The sequence below is a fragment of the Amblyomma americanum genome, chromosome 8 (genome assembly GCF_052857255.1).
Source record: "Amblyomma americanum isolate KBUSLIRL-KWMA chromosome 8, ASM5285725v1, whole genome shotgun sequence".
NCBI lineage: Eukaryota > Metazoa > Arthropoda > Arachnida > Ixodida > Ixodidae > Amblyomma > Amblyomma americanum.
This window is the reverse complement of record NC_135504.1, coordinates 50194709-50208697: the sequence shown is the minus strand read 5'-3', so window position 1 is coordinate 50208697 and position 13989 is coordinate 50194709.

Here is a 13989-nt window from a genome sequence, read left to right as displayed (position 1 = left end):
CCTGTACTGAATAGGTCGACTGTGGATTGTGGTACATCTAGTGATGACATATCTATCGTTTTGCAGCGAGAGCTACACTACGCCAACTCTTCGAAACTTCAGCGTGGCACTCCTTGAGCTCCGTGGCGGCGCCGTGGCTTTGAGCCGGTTGGTCACGTGGTGCGGAGCAGCTGCTGCTGCCGGCGGCGCGGCGCGCCCGTGAAACCGAGCTGCAACAGCTGGGTGCATGCGCCGTGTCGATAGGGGGGAATGGAAAAGGGGAGAGGGAGAGAGAGAGTGAATGCACGTCCAGGGATAAAGATGACCAAGGAACGCCCAGCGAAACGGAGCGGCGAAAGACTGACTTTGCAACTCGACTGAGCGAGTTCCATTCGGCCAGATGTGGCTTTCGCCCCACTCCAGGCTTAACCAGAGCTAAACCACAACCAATGTTTTGTGTTAATTTCATCTTAACTCCGGCGAGCTCTCAGTTGAGGTCATATATTCATTGTGACCAGTTTCAGTTCACTTTGAAAACTTGGAAAATGTTCCTATTCGATGCCCCAATTTTTTGTTCAATACACCTTGAGTAATTTTATCTTACTTCCCACATCCCGTCTCGGTAGTTTTAAGCCTTTATTTATTATTCAAAAATGTACATTTTTTGCACCAGTGCCTGTATTACTAAAGGCATGAATAAATGGAACAATGTGAAAATATACATTCAACGCTTCGGCGACCGCAATTATCTTGCCCACAATACTGATAACATCTCCGTCCTTAATTTTAATTACATACGCAAGACTATTATCAATGCTTTATTTTCTCTTCCTTGTGTGCGAGCTCGCCTCTGCTGTAGACGTAGTCGATTTTAATATACTTGCACAAGTCGCTGAACTTCATTACTGACATATTGTTACAATTCGTCTTATTCACTTCTGTTTATGAGAATCGAAAAAGCAGCTTACATAAAGTTTTAGCAGAGGTGCCATTTTGAGCGCTAGTACTCTGGTCGCGGACTCATTGCGGCACCCAGCGGCCATCTAATCATTTCGCGCTTTCTCTCGTCTTTCGTAGATATAGGCAATTGTACGTTTTCATCCATAAGACGTGCAGTGCCATTTCCGAGCGTTCAGAACCGCAAGGGTTTTTAAGCTCCTCCTCATGGCCGAATGGGACCGGAATAGAGGGGCGGCTTTAATTATAGAAATGGAAGCAGTAAGGTTTAAACGATGGCTTGGTGACGAGTTCGAAGTGTTTCTGCTTTTGCTATAGTTTGTGCCAAGAAAAGAACCACCGCACCCTACACTAACCAAGGCCGAAGCGGTGGCATGGCGTCAACTTCAAACTGAAACGTATCTAAGCCTATGCCACAAACGCTTGGTTTTCCCCAACCTCTACCCAGACAAATGCCGGAGGTGGCAAGAACACCGACCTACACTGTATCGCTCCGTTAGGGCCTGCACAAAACCACCCGGTGATGTCCCACCCATATCCCTCCTTACCTCTTCCTCTTGGGAAGATAACCTGTTCAGCACGGAGCCGAGCGACCATTGCCGGGTCATTGAGCGTGCCGAGAAGATGTCAGTGGCCAACGGGGTCATGGAGTGGGAGCCCTTCTTCTTGAGATCTGTCTGACCAGCACGGACAAGATAGACCAACGACAGCTGCTCTGGCTGGCACAAAGAATTGCGGCGGCACATGAAGCCCTGGAATGAAGACTCCACTCACGAAGACAAGTACACTGTACACAATAAAATTTTTTCCTCCTCCTCTCGGATGCAGGCGTTTCCTAAGCTGTGTTCTCAAAGGCGTTTTCCTAAGCTCGCATTACAGCAGACATAGCCAAGCCACGGCGCCTTAGATATTAACTTTTTTCCTCCCTACAATCTTCTAGTTGGCAGATTTTAAAACAGGAGATTTAAAAGATCAGTTATAGTGAGGTTGGTATAGGTTTGGAGCGCGTTGTAGTATAATGTCATCATGATAGCCAGTGTTACAAAAGGTCACTCTTCCATGTTTGAATTTAGTAGTAGCTGACCTTGCCGTTCTCATTCAAATAACAGTACAACTTTTAGGTTTCAGGTTTTCCTTTCTTACGGCGAATCTTAGCAATAGAAGGAATAATATGTCTGGAGAATATATATAGTTTTAGATTATTTTATTCAGCAACCGCGAACACACTGTTAAATTGCAGCTAGTAGGTTACCCATTGAAAGTGCTCTGAATAAAACAATGATACCAAATAAGGCTATGAATCTGATATTCGCTGAAGTGACGCTCCCTGTCAATCGCATTTCAAATATGCCCGACTACAATATACCCCCTTATGTGTAGCAAGTACACTTCAGGAAGATTTACATGATAGTCTATACCCATAAAATTACAACAGATAATACAACAATAAAATCTTCAGCTTTCCGTTGGCCTATTATAGTGCTCGGTTACTCATAATTACCTCATTTGAAGTGATCATGACATCGAGTGTCATTCCATCATTCATATTCTTCTTTCACTCTTTTCTAACGGCGTTCAGTGTAGTCCTGTTAAAAATAAAATTCGGACTACCGAGGTAACAGTCCGGAAGGCGCCTTTCGTTTCGAACAAATCACATTCGCCGAGATTTTCACGTGTGTCATCCGACTATGTTAGCTCTTTTCGCTTCATTATACGTTAGGGCTTTTCACAGCACGGGAGACGCTCCTTCAAAAAGGCGCCATTGTGAGGTGTGAGATTTCGCACTGGCAATGTTTTTCTCTCGGTGATAAGCAACACATTACCATAGAAATATAAGGCTTATCGACAGCGTCCAGGCTAACTTACAAAATAAAAATTTATATTTAAAACGCGTCGACTTTTTCTGCAAATGAGCAGCCTTATATTACTGAAGGAATAGCGCTTAAAATGGCGGTAATTTTTAGGCATGTTTTTAGATTACATGCACCTGCAATGAGTGCCATCAGCACATTGGACTACTCGCCGAAATGAGCACTGAAGCACAACGAAAGGTGCTTTTTGGGAAATCAACTTCACCTTTGGAAATTTTGTACTCTTACGTGCAAATGAGGATAGTCGTGACATTGTGACCTCTATGTTCCGAAAACGGTTATTACACCCGTCGTGCCAAGTTATTTCAAAAATAAATCTCCAATAACTGAAATAACGGAAAAAAGGCCCTCTTGCTTTTTTCTAGGTCAGCGTAGCTGGGCGCTGAGCCGTGGCACCACCGCTCCGCCAGCTGTGCGCATGCGTGGAGGGACGTCATAGCCCGCAGCTGGTGTGCGCGCCGCGTACTCTCGCCGCTGCGAAGACGACGTTCCTTTTCAGGCGAACACAGACACCGTGGGAAGAGTTACACGACAAACCGGAAACAGCGTGCGGAGGTGTTATTGGCTAATAGCTGTGGACTTCCGGGCCCCGAGCGACGAGGCAAGTAAGACGGGTGAAACGCATCTCGCAACAGCGCCACTCGTCGCGTGACGGCATCGCGTAATTTTCGCGTACTCGCAGCTCACTCTTAACTATTGTATTCAAAGAGTAAGAGTCTTTGAAAGAGTCACAAAATCCTGGAATCCTAGTCGAGGTATCCCAATTAAGACCCTACAATACATGAGCTTTTCCTCGTTCTTTACAGTTATCGAGAGCTATGGCAAGCCTCTGAGGACTCATCAACCTGGTGGCTTTTCTTATGGATGCGCACTAATAAAATCATTTATTCTGAATAACTTGCACAGCAAAACAGTCAAATATCCGGCCTCGAAGTACAGACCAATTGTAAAGATATTCCGGCAGCCACTATTGGAAACCAGTTTTCGCAAGCAGTGGGGCACAAATGAAATTTGAGTGGTGAATAGGATTGCACTGAAAGTGTCAAAATGTAAGTAAACTGCCCAAATATTTTTTCGCCGACAGAAACACACTGCGGAAAAAAATGGAAGAGGCATATCACTCGAGCGTCTCTGTGATGTTTTATTTTGGCCCGCAAATGTGTTAGGGCCGAATTAGCTGCTTAAAATACCTAAATTAATAAGAATAAATTTGTACGAAACAACTCTTTCTTGCATATTAACTTCTGGCTTTATATGCAAAGATTATAGAGGGTCTTCTGAAGCTGATTGCAGTATTGTAGGTCTTCTTCCAAGATAAAAAACTGCCCTTTTTTGTAACGCATTGAAAATGAGCGATTTTGCTCTTGTTATTGTATTTACTCTAGCGAAGCTTCATTCAGCTTCTGTGTTAAATGCGAGTCGTACAACAGTTGGAGTGTTCTACAGAGACGACCTATATCTTATAACTTTTTCTTATCAACTGAAAAAATCGGCTGTTTCGAATGTTTAACCGATGCAACGAAGCCACGTGAAAAATCGCACTTACTGCATTGTGTCGTTGAGACAACGTAACTTAATATACGCTGATCTGCTGTTTTTGACCTGGAAAAGCCATGTCTGTCTGTAGGTGAGCTACTTTTTATTCGGGCCAACCACAAGTATGTCTATGATTTTTGGCAACTACCAAGAAGCGTGCCGCAACTAAATACTGGGTATTTCAAGAACACTTTTTTTTAGGCGACAAATTTGCGACTAAACAGCAGTCAGCGGTCTGAACAGTGACAGCGCAGCTGCCATGTCAATGTATCTGCAGCGTGTTTTTGTAATGCGCGATGCTCTCATCTGTTGCCGAATAATTATTTAGGCGCTATCAATATCTGCTCAAATATTTCAAGCATATATTTAGGAACCTTCGTTTTCAACCGCCACGGTGCCTCAGTGGTTATCGTGCTCGGCTGCTGACCCGAAAGAGGCGGGTCCAATCCCAGCCGCGGTGCTTGCACTTGGGTAGAGGCGAAATGCTAGAATACCGTGCATTGGTAATTGTCAGCGCACGTTAAGGAACCCCAGGTGGTCGAAATTGCCGGCACCCTCCACTACGGCGTCCTTCAAAGCGTAAGTCGCTTTGGGAGGCAAAATCCCAAACCAAACCAAACCTTCGTTTTAGGGTTAATATTCGCGTTGTTCAGAAAGTTAACAACAGGTTACTCCGCGCACACTTCTATTACTAGTTTTAGTTTATTTGTTTACCCTAAATGTTAACTGTTCATTTCTTTTTGGGCGCGATAAATTATGCGAGTAATGGATCCACTACAATACCCTTTGCGAAATAGATTGTTTCTCTTGAGTAATTACAGTTAGTTTGTCGAGTAAATTATTATTTTCTGAGAAAAGTACCGCTGTCAGTGGAGACCACCTGCCTGTTTATCTACACTGCGGAAACATTCTTTAAGATCAGAGCAACATCAATGTTACTGTCCTTGAAAGAGTTTTAAAATAGATTCACGAGAAAACACTTCTGAATAGGCGCTGCAGACCCGCAGATTTTCATGCAATGAACTGAGCTTCGACTACAGGAGATTTACGTTTCTAGAAGGTGCATTTTTAGGCAGTAATCTGATGCAAGAATTAGGTGAAGTAGGTTTTTATGCAATTACGATCTAAGCGCTTAAATATAGCGCAGCCCCAGATTAAAGCCCGAAAGCCCTATGTTCTTATTCATTTGTGCAGCGACCATGCTCCTAACATCTGGAACAGCAAGCGAAGGCAACTACTTGATTTCGGAAGTGGGCAAACATTTTTTTACGGAAGATGGAAACGCGGAGCGTTCTTATATGGCGCAGCACTTGTATTATTTACGGAATCTGTTTAAAAATAAAGTTTTACCTCCACCAACGAAGACACATATGGAACATAAGGCCGAAGATTAAGCATAAGATAGCACACATTCTTGTTTTAATCAGTTTATAAATGAGAACCTGTGTCCACACACACAACGTGCCGTCGTCTTATAATATTGTCAGGTTTGCTGGGCCATGCTTTCGCGTAATGCGTTGAGGTCTGAGAAGAGCACAGCTATTGTGCCTCAGGGGAAGAAGAGGTATCTATACTAAGCTGATGCATTCATAAACCTTTTTAGCCCCGTAATAGTTCTACTTTTTAGTAAGTGCATGCAAACAGTCATTTTGTGGTCAGTGTAAAAAATATGTAATAAACTCTAAAACACTCTTTGCAGTTGGCGTAATATATACCACTCAGCTCTGAAAAACTTCCAACATCAAACGTAACGACACACGGGCGGCACCTCACAGTATACTCTTGTATCTTGTAAGATTACTGCTGCGGAGCTTTCTACTGTTTATTTGTTCCTTTTAAAGCCGCTGCCACGTGGCTTTATAATTTCGTTTTGACGCGATATGCAACCAGTCTTATCTAGATTGATTCCGGCCACGCAGTTCTGCTTTCACATTGCTCTGCATTGTTGGCGTTGTTTTTGTTTTGTATCTCGAAGGGTCCTTGACAGGTTTGAACTCAGCGTGGCCGACAGCAGGAGGCATTCAGTTCGACGACCGCAGAGCAACCTCTCCGTTACGCCGCTGCCGAGCCATTCAGTTCTTTCTGCGCACTAGCCAGTCGAATAAATAGTTTTTTTTCAAAGCCATTCTTAGCTGTTTTCCAGACTGCTTTACTGCCGTCATCAACACGTGACAATAGAAGTGCTTCAACTGCAGTTCAGTATATCCGTTATATAATACTAACCAAAGTCCAAAATCATCAGTAGTGTAGGCAAGTCTTGTAGTTTGTAATTTATTCAGTTTAAACCTGAAATCATCTGAACTTTTTTTTTCCTTATCGGTGAAATAAAAATTCAGAAATTTGGGGCTGTGTACGAAGGAAGGCAGCTGGTACGACGCAGTGGGCTATCGTCCTTTGCCTTTCTTCTCATTGCCAAAGTTTCAGAAAGGGTAAGTAACAAGATTCCAATGGCAAGAGCCTCCCTCCAATTGCAAGAGACTACCTCCACTAGCATTCAGAGCGGCCGGGTTTACAAGAATATGTCGCGAAAAGCAGAGGGGGAAGAAGTCGTAAAGGGTTATGGTAAACGCCTCAGTATTATCCGAATTGCTGATGTCATTGCTGTGTCAGGTGTCTCAAATGACCAACTGCAGAGTGTGATTGAGACAGATATGTAATGTACTACCGCGGGTCTCAAATGATATATAAAATAAAAAAGAATTTTTCAGTGGTCAGGGAAGAAAGCAACAGCTTCCAAAAATGCAGCGAAGCATTCAAAGCGACATGAGAATAATGTTTTGGGGGGGAAGGAGTGAACACAAATCCAAATCACGCGTTTGCAATAAACTCTAACGCTAAAGGGTAGAAATATATTAGTCATACCCTCTTAGATCAACCAGATTCCTTTAAGAAAGTAGGTAGCCATCGCATGTCGGCACTATTCATGGTCAGGCTTAACCTCCACCGAAGTGCAACTGCCGCTGCCGGTGGTACCCGCTTTGACAAAAAGTCCCTTTGCAAGAAGCGGTCAAGGGCAGCGATTAAATTTCCATGGTCGGGAATAAAAACATCATTAACACTCATGCCGCATTTCTTTCCAATCTGTAAAGCGTCGATGATCTCGCGCACAACAACATCGCGACTCGTGTCCGGTACCCGAATGCCACAGAGCAACGCGATGGTAAATTAGACTCACATCCTGTTTTTAATGATATTTCCTGTTACCGTGCTGTGTCGTTGACACAATGACCTGTCTGTCCGATATAGACCCGTCCCACGCCAGTGGTATTTTGAAGGCCACGCACGTCGCGCAGGCACCGCAGGTCATGGCACTCTTGCTGTCGCCTTGAGTATTCTGTTCTAGCGCGATGCGTTTGAGTATTCTTTTCTTGCGCGAAAGCAATAGGCACACTTTACCTATTTATACATTAGTCACGCTATGCACCACTTGGTGGACGTGTGGGATCACCGCTGCGCCTGTCATTCATAGTTTCGGCATGACTCATTTCTGCCTTTAATGTTTAGAAGCACGCTTTCGGGTACACCAACAATGACAGAGCTTGGGAAGCTGGCGCACTAAAGCCTGATGATGACTGTTATGTCGAAAGAGCAGTTTGGCTACAGAGCGCCATGGTACAAGGGTTTTTATTGCACAAGGTGTGATAAAACAAACATTTCACAAGCATTTAACCCTATACACAAGAAGAGCACCAGGCCGGGGAAAGCTTGTATCTATTGTATCACCGGTGGGTACTGAAGCCTGTCAATCTGATTACGGAAAATACCCTAAGCCACGTGCGTGCAGGTCTTAAGTCGTGTATATACTGCACTCAAAGAGACGCGATCGCTCTTACGACAGGATTGGAATGCGCTGAGCCAAAAAAAAAAGGTCGCCCCCCCTTGCACCCCCCCCCCCCCGCGCCTTATGGTGAATATGGCACCGTGAAAGAACAGCCTACGACAAAACAGCACTTGTGAAAACCGGGCAAAAAGCGGGTAGCCGGCAAAACAGCAAGGAAAAAAACACCAGGGGGACAAAACATCACAGAGAAAAGGAAGCGCGACGACAAAACAGCGCAAAGCAGGGCGGTGTAGTATCGCTTGAATGGTGCATATGGTAGTATTAGTGGTTATGCACTCCTCGCTTGTTTAGCTTCAATGATCTGCTTTTTATGTGTATTATTCAAGCAGAATCTCTGTAACTGACAGACATAATTGGCCCCGCCATCCGCGTCCTTTTACTTTTCGCTTTTGCTTTCACTCTCTAACCACACATCGCCCGGTAAGTTACGGTCAGCTCATTTTCGTTGCGATGGCCGCGCTTCTGTACATTAAATTACGGCCGAGCGGCCGGAATCGTAGTGAAATCTGATTGTGACGCATTAACCATACAGCTCGAGCCACCAGAGTGTACCTGAAAGCGAGATTGCGCTCTCACATTTAAAATGACAACTCACAAAGCGTTTAAAACCTCATGGTCATTTGGAGAGTATTGCGTACTACATGGACAAAAAAGTGCTTCCCTAGCTATTGCGTCATACATAAGGTTTAGCGCTTTTCGATTTGTATATCTTGGAAATTTGTTGAAATTTTATTCGTTTTTATTTCAGAACGTAACATTTTGGGGGGCGAACTAATAGTACTTCGAAAAGAAGACGAAGGTGCCTCTCGCTCAATTAGGGTTGTCGTTTACTCTTCCCTTCCTTCTCTTCATCGGTGCAACCGTCAAAGGGAACGCCCTTAAGCAGGTGTGTGAGCTCCCTCACAGGTAAGTTATTGAAACTGGGCGATTTTCGGGTTAACTCTTCGTTTCCGGCACTTTCTCGCAAAATTAATTTATTTATGACTATTCCTACAAAATTTAAATATTTCATCCCTCACCGCTTTGTTTCCTCGATTGTCATTCCGATTTCAACAAGATCTCTCAAAATTCGCTATTTGTTTTCACAGCTTCGTCTGTTTATATTTATGAGCCGCTTGAAATAAACCTGCATGAATGTTCACCTGTTTGAATCAGAACTAAACCCTGGCCAATCCGCCACCGTGAGTTCATGTCATCGCTTTAGAGGCAACAACAACAGCAAAGAAATCCCATCATAAAAAATCGTAATGCCCCTTTTAATGCGATAGCGTTCAGGGTCCCGTGTCGCAGACAAACCGATGTCGCCGGCGTCGGCGGTGTTGGCCATGAGCGGAAGATCCCAGAAGCATTAATGAATAAAACCCAGTAGGAGACTGGTCGAGTTGGGGAATCGCACTAGGGCCTCCGGAGGGCAAGACGTGCACGCTAACCACTCCGCCACGCCAGCTTCTTTTTTTTAATTGCCTGTTTCGACAGTTTACAACAGATCACAAACATGTTCTACGCTACATTCGCAAACATCAAGGGCGGACATGCATTTCACTCACGTGAGAAAATCAAAACAGTTTCAGAGAACACAACTCTCCCATCAACTCGATAACTTCATCCACCAGCTCGATGGTTTGGAATGAACAAAGGCGCGTCTAGTGAAAACGGTGTTGTCTTAGAAGGGTACTTTTTCTTATACTTACGGTGCGGTTTGGGTGTCCATCGAGATATGTGAGACAGGCGGCATTTCTTATCCTTAAAACCAATTTTATTTTCATTTTCCTTGCGTTGTGCCCACCAAGATATGTTTCCTTTCCTTAAATTGTCCGGACAAGGCGTCGCGCCGAATAGACGATGGCGTTCCATGGATTCCTTGGCAAAGCCGCCGCATGCTGTCGCGCCCTGCTCTTAAAGACGAAGTTTAAGCCTCCTACAGTTTTTACCCTTTATATTTATATTTCAATTTTCCTGTTCATTCGTGTGTTTTTTCTCCTTTCTTTTACTCACTCCCTCGCTTAAACGTCAGCTTACTAGACCACCTTACAACCCTCAACCACCCATCTCACGGAAACTGAGTTGCCGATTCTTTTTAGATCATACCATGATCGCTGCATGCAATTTGCAATACAGGTAATCACCGCCTGGTTATTGGCAATCTCCCTTGTAAGCACAGGTCATTTTATGATTCCAACAGCAACAACATAAGCTCCCGCTTCACAGCCAATTTTTGGCGGATGTGCTGCATCCTCGGACTTGCCGTTCTTGATAAGGGCTTCGGACCGCCCCGCGCCCGTGGACACGAATTTCGGCAAGTCGCCGTGCTTTTTTTGTGAATTTCACGGCCGTCGGGGCCTTGTGCTCGCTTGTTCGAGCCAGCCCACAACTTCCAACGATAAACTACACAGTCGAGGCGAGGGAGACGACATTTCACCTACAGAGCTTGATTCCGGTAAATGGGAAACCATTCATCGCCTACAAGACCGCGCCAGGAGCCTGAAGCAAGACGCCCCCAACCAAGCCACCCCGCCCGCGAGGACCAAACTGGGACAAGCCTAACTCTGGCGCTCCCGCGGAAAAGACACGGAAGCGGCCCGCTACTAAAAGATAAGTGCCGCTACCACAACTTTTCCTGGGCGACTATAAAGTAGTCTGCCGTCCGCGACGCTGGAATCTAAACACCTTTGCACCACACCAACTCGAACTCGCCATGTGCGAGGCAGCCAAGGTTCCGAATCAGGTCGCGCCAACTGAAGATACCATTCGTGTTAACTCCATCAATAACACGCTCATCGTGAGAACCCCGGCACGCTAGCGAGCTCCAGCGTATTCCGGAGTCAGAACTTTAAAGGTGGAAAATCAGAATTTTGCGGTGGCGACGTATGTAGCGGCAACGGACGATTCTGTCCGAGGCGTAATTTACCAAGCATATGATGGAAGCTCACCGGAGGAGGTCCGACAAGGGCTTCATGAAACGTGACTCGTCATGATCGTCGACGCTCGTCGAATGGGTCCCTGCAAAATGACCTAGTTCATATTCCAAATGAAGAAAATTTTGAGCCAGATTTACTACTGGTGATCAGTCTTTCGTGTTCACCCTTGCCGTGAACATATAGAATCCTGCTACTACTCTAGAAGAGTCGGATGGGGAGCCTACGTATGCTACTGACCCCAAGGCTAACCTTTGTCAATGATGCGCCAAGGACCATCCTGCACCTCCTGATTTGGAGCCACTCTCATGCATATCAGATTGCATAGTTTCACAAGGTGCACCCCACCGAAATCCGAAACTGTAAACAACGCTTCGTGGTCCGGAAAAGCCAACCACCTTAGCCTAGCTAGGGTGCGCCGCCGTGCAACGTGGAGCATCAGCCCAAGCCAAGCCGAGGCACAAGCACTATAGCAGACCCAACAAAATGGTGAGCTGGCAAAGTCCGGCATCCCAACAAATGAGGGCTCGGGAAAAGGAACTCACAAACAATTCCAAAATCAACTGAAAGCGCGCGACGAGGTAAGAAAACGAGAGACTAGAGAAAGAGATGGCAGCACAGCCCCAACCAAAAGTTGTGCAGACCCCTCCGAGAACACACACGCTTGCGTGTGAGGCTAACGAAACGAAGAAATGCACCCCAGCTAAAAGCCCCCAACCCCCGCCAGAGAATACCCTAAACAAATGAGCTGCTGAAGCCTCTGAAGGCGATATACTGTAGCCAGCTAAGGCCGCACGAACCCTAAGGGCTGTCCTTAACGCTCTTACCAAAGGATGGATAACATAGAGATCAAGGTAAGCAACCTAGAGGTTAGAGTAGGAAACTTAAAGGCTAAAGTAGATGCCTTAACAGCAGAATTTAGAACGTTCCAGACACAAGTAATGGTATGTTCCAACAAGTGATGGAAAAGCTGACTGCATTGGAGAAAGGCTTACCATCATTACAACAAAATGTGGGTTAACAATATGGCCCCTGGCTACAAATTTAAGTACGGCAGTGGAACTGTAGAGGCTTCTGGCTCAAACGGGCTAGTCTACAATTTCACATTCAAGCACAATAACGTCCACAGGACGTTCCAAAGCAAGAAAAAAGTGGCGCGGTCAGCTTAACGGGCTACAACACATATCTACCACTAGGCTACAATGCCGACACAGTCACGGGCGTGTCCACCGTCGTATTAATACAACGCAGTATTACGGCAATACAACATAACATAGAAACTTAAAAGGAAGACTACGTCCCCAAGAAACGCGGAGATACAAATTTGTTCCAGCTTAATGCCTATAGCCTACCGAAAGTTAAGGTCACTGGTATACTGGAGTTACTTATCAGGACTTTAAACCTAGCAGCTAAAGCTCAGCTCTTCATAGTAGAAGACTTTGACGCACCGCACCCGTGAATGGGGTTACACTAGAGCTAGCCCCTAAGGCTACAATGTATGGCAGGCAGTTCCAAACATGGGCCTAAATTTTCTGAACAACCCCGAAAAATAGACGAGGCTAGGCAACGGAGCACGTAAAGACAATTCGCCAGACATCGCCCTGGTCAGGAACATACGAACTGGAAAGTGGACTAACACAGGACGCACGCTAGGCTGACCATTACGTTATAGCTACCACCTTGTAGAAAACAAAGCATAAATCAGTCTTGAACAAAGCAAAAATTACGGACTGGGACAACTCCAGACTAAAGCAAGAACACAGACACAGGAATTAAAAACCTCAGCGGACTTAGTGGAGTCACTTAAAAGGGATATTAAAGCTACCAGCGCTGAAATGACCATGGAAGAACAAAGACAAGTCACTGATTCTAGGCTATTGATCCTGTGGTAAGAACATTTCAGCTTTCAAAACCACTGGAAGGGGAAGAAACGCAACAGAACTCTCAGGCTTAGTCGCTTTGGAACGTTGAACCACAAGCGAAAGCATATGTAATAAGGAAATTTCAAGAAATTCATAGAAAAAAAAATGACCAGAGCGTACCACAAAATATGAATCGCGACCGCGCTACTCAAGAAACGCAAGGTGGCTTTAGAAAAACCACAATGTAAGGTCTCCAGTGATTTCTTGAACATCTTAAAGATATAACGTTATCAACTCTTCTTGGAGACTTTGTACCAGATTAAAGGCTACTCGGCTACCAGGTCTTCCAACATAACACAAAAGGAATAACACTTTTCAATGGGCACCTCAACCTCACTTTGTATACTAGTGGTTGTGAAGAGGAATAAACTGCTCGTAGTTGACTGCATTTTGGGAAAAGGCAAAGAAACAGACAGACAGGCGCTAAACATAGGACTGGCGTTTTATTTTTTTTTTAAATTTGGTTATCAGTTAAGCGTCTGCGTCTCTCTTCCTTTTCTTTGTCGGTCGTTTTTGTCTTGCGCTGTCCTTGTATTCCAGCCCACACTTTTCTTGAGTAATATAGGTATTGCAGTTGTAGTCTACTTGCAGCTATCTATGCGATATTAAAGAACGACGGTGTGAATCAAACAGCCCCGGAAAAGTGTAATGCCATGGGAGACAAGTGCACAAAAATAAAGCACAAACAAAGACAGCATTTTAATTTTTTTCAAACATGCAACATTTCAATTTTATATGTTTACTTGCATTTGAGTAAACTCTGTTGATGCATTCTTTGCCAAGTAAAGAACAAGTTCATATGCATTGTTCGGGGGTAGATAAATGAGATGAACTGAGACAAGTATTAAGTTATGTTGGTGCGCCATGTACTCGATGGATTCAGGGCGCACCAACATAACTTTTGTCTCATGTAAAAGAGGAGTGCACATTTTCTTATCGGGGAATCCGGGATATTATTCAGGGGGCAA